At 47.2% G+C, this 5999-nt stretch overlaps 1 pseudogene; it reads right to left on the bottom strand.

Moving 5' to 3' along the window:
* Positions 1 to 2758: 2758 nt before the first annotated feature.
* Positions 2759 to 5785, bottom strand: LOC114635291 (annotated as a pseudogene).
* Positions 5786 to 5999: the final 214 nt, after the last annotated feature.

A 5999-nucleotide genomic window follows, 5' to 3' on the forward strand; every position in this document is an offset into this window, starting at 1 on the left:
AAGGTCTCAGGAGTTCCATCATGCAATATCTGTAAGGCAAAACAAATGTTGTTTACATGAAGTAAGGATTATAGGGAAAGTTTGTTTAAACAGATTAATGCATGTTTACCCATATTCTACATTATTCAAATTCAAATTAAAATGATCATTTCTTTCATTTGAAAATAATTATGGAGGGAGTCAGCTATTTGGTCTGTTACCATTTAGTTAAAAAGCCTAATTAGCTTAAAATACATTTCAGAATAAATGGTGTACCAAACTCAGGCAGAAGGCTAATACCACGTTTTACTTTACAGCATGGGAGGAGGAATTTCTTTGGTGTTTAGGTGATGATGAAGGAAGGTGATAGACCTGAGGGCCAAGGGCAGGGATTAACAGATTCTCTTCTGTATGATAGTCTCCTTTTTAAATGCAGCAGGCATGAAATAGCCTCAAGGAACAGACAAATCTAGGCACAGCTAGACAGACATACTTCCTTCCTATTCTGGCCTTCCCTCCCCTTTCCCCTCAGACAGGTGAATAAGGGGAAGGCAATGTCAAGACAAACAGAAATGGGAAATGCTGGCAAAGACTGGGCTCTAAACAGAAGAAGGATAAAATAAGGTAGCTAACATGGAACACATCAAAGAGAACCTAGCACTGGGAAGTTGAAAATGAATCTCAGGGTTGTTGAACCTCTTTAAAGATGCAAATTGCTGTCAAACACAGAAAACAGCAGGGCTCAGTTTACCCTTTCAGACAGGATGGAAACTGCTAATCAGGCTCCATTGCTGGACTGGCCACTTTGTTTATCAATAAACAGGAAGACAATTAGACGATAATTTTTTGGCCTAGTACTGGTGGCCAAAAGGAAATGTTGGCAGCTTGATAGTACTGAGTTCCAGTTGTACAGAAACCTAATTATTATTGGACTAATGTATGGGTGTTTGCAAGTCGCACAGGCGTGCTACACAAGTCCACAAAGCCTTGTGAGACATATTGGCAGTGATGGAGCCTGGTGATGTGTAGAGTGAGGACAGCTGTCAAAACATGCCTGGGCCTCCAGGAGCTCAGCCGTGCACTAGTGCCTCAAAACACATACACACACTCAGGAAGTGAGTTAAGATGACAGACACATGGGAATCTTTCATGTGGTAATACGACATAATGCAAACAACAACGAGACAATAATACATTGCTATGAAGAGGAAAATTTTATTGGAATATGGTCTAATCACTACTGCATGCTGTGTTATCTTGGAATGCCTGTACACCTTGTTATTCTAATGTTGGCAGAACACATCACCTCAAATCTAAAATATTCACAGGATCCTAAGCCTAACATAGAACAAAAATCCAGTCTTACACACATTCAGACTTTGGACAGTCCAAATCACTATTTAGTTCTCTTTCGTTTGATCATCACAGCTGCATTTGTAAGAGATGAAGATATATCAGATGGTGTGCACTTTTAATCCCAGCCCTCAGAGACAGAGGCAAAGGTATCTCTGTTGTTCAAGGCCAGTCTGATCTACAAGTGAGTTCCAGAGTCCCACAATGAGACTCTGTCTCGAAAATAAGCAAAAGTAAGCATTTTGAACATATGTACACTGATAATTGGGCTTGAAAATGTACAATATACACTGGTCAGTGCTTCTGTTAATGCTGAACTAACTCATAAATGATCACATAGAATTTACTGGATTCATCAGATATCTGCCGTGTAGCATCTAAGTATGAAACACTCTGCTAAGCTGTGTGAACACAATGGAATTCTCTTTACAAGTCTAAGAGTCTGTCAGGGAAGTAGACACTAAATGACTCTTGGGCTTTGAATGGTAGCTTACCCAATTCTTTTTATTTTTTTATTTTTTATTTTTTTTTTTTTTGAGACAGGGTCTCATCTATCACATCCGGTCTCTAACTCGATCTTTAGGGTAATGTCTCCAAGCATGACAGTGAACACCTAAATGATGGAATGACAACAGTGTGCTATCCTGCCTGTTTTTTTTTGCAATGCTGATAATCAAATACAGAGCTTCATGTATGTTAAAAACAAGGAGTTTACCAACAGATCCACACCTTCAGTTCTAACCAACCTGTGTTCATTCTGCTCAGTCCACAGCGACCATCCTAGCTATTTGAGATGACAAATGCTGGTTCACCATATTAGGATGTGTCAGATAAGTGAAAATACCAAAGCTCGGTATGGATCTGTTGAGAACAGTTTTGATTAAATGTTTTGGGGTAGGGACTGAATGGGGACTCATAACCTGAGTTTGCTAACCTCTCTGAACTTTCCTTTGCCTATCACTCACTGAGAATGATGAGAGCTGAGAGAAGAATGAGGTAACCTAATCCATGTGCACGGCACTTAGAAACTGTTAGCAAACAAAATCGTCCTCAAACAACTGTCAGCACCATGGTCAAAGAAGGGATGAAATGGCCTTCAGCTTGTCCCTGAGCAAAGGGACTGCCATCCTCCTGCCAGGAGGGGGATATGATGCTGTTTGGAACCTCTTGAGTCTCAAAGTTGAAGACTGGTGACTGATCCCTAACCCACACAGATTGACTCCAAGTCTGGGTATTTCACAACCACCTCAGCTTCCCTTTCCAGTAAGTGAAAAAGATTCCCTGTTTTATTGGCTCTTGATTCTTTCATTTATAGCCTCTGATGCACTAAATCATGGAACACTCCAGAAAAGAGATGCTCTTGATACCATACCCACTTCCTGCATGTTTCCATCACTGCAGAGGGAATGGTGAGAGGGGTACCCACCTCGGATGTCCACATCCCCATCTGTTAGGAGCAACACAGCTAGTGGGTGCACCTAGGAGGAATCTAGAATGAAGACACTACTGTTGGACTTGATGGGCATGAAATATGTCAGCCATTGACTCCGTAACCAGGTGGCCTCTCTAGGCAGCAAAGTGTTATGTGAAGCTACATCTCTGGCCATTCTCTGGAGCCCTCTGTATCTAATCCTGCTTGCCACTCATCTGTTAATGGTCAACTTGTGCAGCAAGATGTTACCAGATTTGGTCCTGTAAGTGACACTGTTGGGTTTGAACTTGCTTTGCCGAGTAACTTTACCTTGCCTCACCTAAAGGGACAAAAGAAATATGAGCAGGGAGCTAGGGTTGGAGAGAGGTGGGGACCTGGTGAGTAACTGATCCTAGAGGAAACACTTGGATGAGGTTGGGGTGGAGGTCAGCCATCAGCACGCCATTCACCAGTTCCTCTTCTTTGCTATACTCATTGCACTGAGCAGAGGGCAGTGTGCAGTCACAGGGCTTTCCCATTAGGAAAGCCTCGTAAATATTCTCTGAGAACTGCTTGATGAGCCCTGGGGAGGCAAAGTGCAGTGTGAACAGACACCCTGCCTAAGGACTGGGCATGGGAGCTCTGAGGGAAGTAGGGGGAATATTCAGGAGGCCCTCTTGGGGGCCAGGCTGACTGTGAATGAAGCACAAGCTGGGGGCATACAGAAGGTTTTCTTCCAGGTAGTTTTCACTGGAGGTACATACAGTCCTGCCAGCGCAGTACCTCCCAGCCTCTACAGAGGCCAAATGGTCACTGTCGCTGTCATGGCTCAGCAATGCCTTCATCTGGGAGAGGAGAATGTTGTGCAGAGGTCAGCAGAGTGACTAGAGTCCATCTCAAGACAATGGGTGAGGTGTGAATAGATAGCAAGGGGGCTATAGGAAGCACTGGGTCTAACCTTGTCTACCTCTGCCTGGTTCTGCAAACTGCAGCTGAAGGGGTCCTAGGTAAGACAAGAAACAATTGCCAGCAGTGGGTGCAGGCAATGGAAGATGGCAGCCACACTATGGCCTTGGCCAGTTGGGGTAGGCAGAGATGTGGGCCAGGCGTTGCCCCAAGGTGGTCAGGTACTCCCACTGGTCCAGCACCCCTGCAACACCTCAGCTGTCAGTCCCTCCCAGGAGCCACTCCACAGCCCAACCATTCCTAGCCTCCATTTACAGATCTCCTGGAGCAGTATCACGGCCTCATCCATTGCCTTGATATTTGGACTGTCCACAGCCTTAGAGAGGAACTGTGCTGCCTAGAGCAGAAAGAACCATGCTCTCATGAGTTTGTGTCCTACCTGCTTTGTCCAGGAGCCAGCCCTTCCTCAGCCCTTCCCCAGCCCTGCCTCTGCCGCACCATCTTCTCAGGCATGTGGATTTTGGCTTGCAGCACCAGGTTCTCAAGAGGTATGCACAGGATCTCTGGCACTTGGAAAGGGACCATTTTCTCCAGCCAGCTCCTCCGGGAACAAGTGGTAGGCAAAACCTGACTGACAGCGGGTTGTACTGCCCCAGAACTGAATCACATTTGCTCTTGACACTCATAGGGTCTCCAGGCAGGACACCTGGAGGAAGGCAGAAAACCTACATGTGCTACATGGCTGGGTCACTCCCTACCATAGACAGCAAGACTCATTACTGTGCAGATGCTCACCTGGTAAGATGAGGTACTTGCTTTCACTCATGTCCAGGGCCTCCTGGAGCCATTGTTGCACTTTTTTGATTTCTTTCCAGCCAGGCAGAAAGCACAGGATCCCACCTGTAAAGAGAGCCTGCAGCCATGAGCTGGTTGGTCCAGCTAATAGGAAAAGGGAGTAGCTGAAAACTGGGGGGGATTCACCCACCTGGCTCTGCATAGGCATTGATGTGCAGAACCAGATCAGTCACAAGGTCCAAATCAAGTGCACATTCATCTTCAGACTGGAGTGGGGGAAGAAAGGCCACTCACAGTCATGGGGTAGAGGTCACACACAGGAACGCAGTGAGGGTGAGCAGCTACTCAGTATGTAAACTCTAGCCCCCACGTACTTGTCCCACACAAAGCATGATTATTCCCCAGTTTTTATCAAGGAGATAGGCTTGGGAAGAAAATAATGATCTATCATAAGGCTAGGGAGGAGGGAATTCAAAGGAAAGTTCCAGACCCTGGGGTACAGGGGTATCCCTCACCTCATGGTGCCGATGCCCGTGTGGGTACTTGTTTACCCAGCTTAGCCAAGATGCCCTCTAGGTAGTGTTCCTTGATGGGATACATGAGACACTGATAACAGGGCAGCCCCCAAAGTATTGGGAAAATCGCTCATTATCTCCTGTAGCACTCATGGGCACCAGCCGCAGGGCTGGGTTGAGTCGATGCAGGCCCTTGCGCAGAATCAGCAGGAAGTCTATGTTCACATCCCGCTCATGGACGTCATCCTCAATGATATGGCTCACACCCTCCAGGCTGGGTTGCTCTGCAACTTCTGGAGCAGGATACCCACAGTGCAGAAGAGCAGCACCCCATCTCAGGCTGGAGGCTTGCTTTCCAAGTGTACCTGGAAATCCACATTCTGGTACAAGGAGGGGCCCAGTTCATGGCTGACCCACTGCACCACAGACACAGCTGAGACCCGGCGAGGTTGTGTGATGATCACATTGCAGTGGGCACCTTGACCTTCAGTCGCATAGTGCTCCAACAGCAGCTGAGGGATACGTGTGGTCTTCCCACCACCTGTGTCCCCAGAGATGACTACCACTGGGTGTTGTTCAATGGCACTGAGGATAGTGTCCTGATGAGGGTACACAGGTAGCTGGGGGCCTTCTGCCAGATTGGCCCTCTCTTCCACCACAGCTCTAGCAGGCTCTGGCTCAGGTGTACCTCCTCTGCTTCCGACAGGGGCATGTCTGGCTTGCCTGTAGTAGGGTCACTCAAGGGCCCTGAGTCCTTGCTCAAGGGCAAGATGTCATCACTCTGCAGCCGGAGTTCTGGGGAAATCCATGAACTGTCCACCGGGTACTAGAGGACGAAGAAGCAGTAAAATGACAGAGCACCTGCCTTCCTCCTCCATGCAATCAGACCTCCAAAGGCTTCACCTGAGTCACATAGTTGGGGTACAACCCACAGAGCAGAGAACTTGGACTGTGACTGCCCAGACACCTTATAGGCATGACTAAGGGGACCTAGGGGCAGGGGAATAAGGCTCCCTGCTCAGTGGGAAAAGAGGACTTCC

This window comes from Grammomys surdaster, unplaced genomic scaffold (genome assembly GCF_004785775.1).
Source record: "Grammomys surdaster isolate TR1022 unplaced genomic scaffold, NIH_TR_1.0 82520, whole genome shotgun sequence".
NCBI lineage: Eukaryota > Metazoa > Chordata > Mammalia > Rodentia > Muridae > Grammomys > Grammomys surdaster.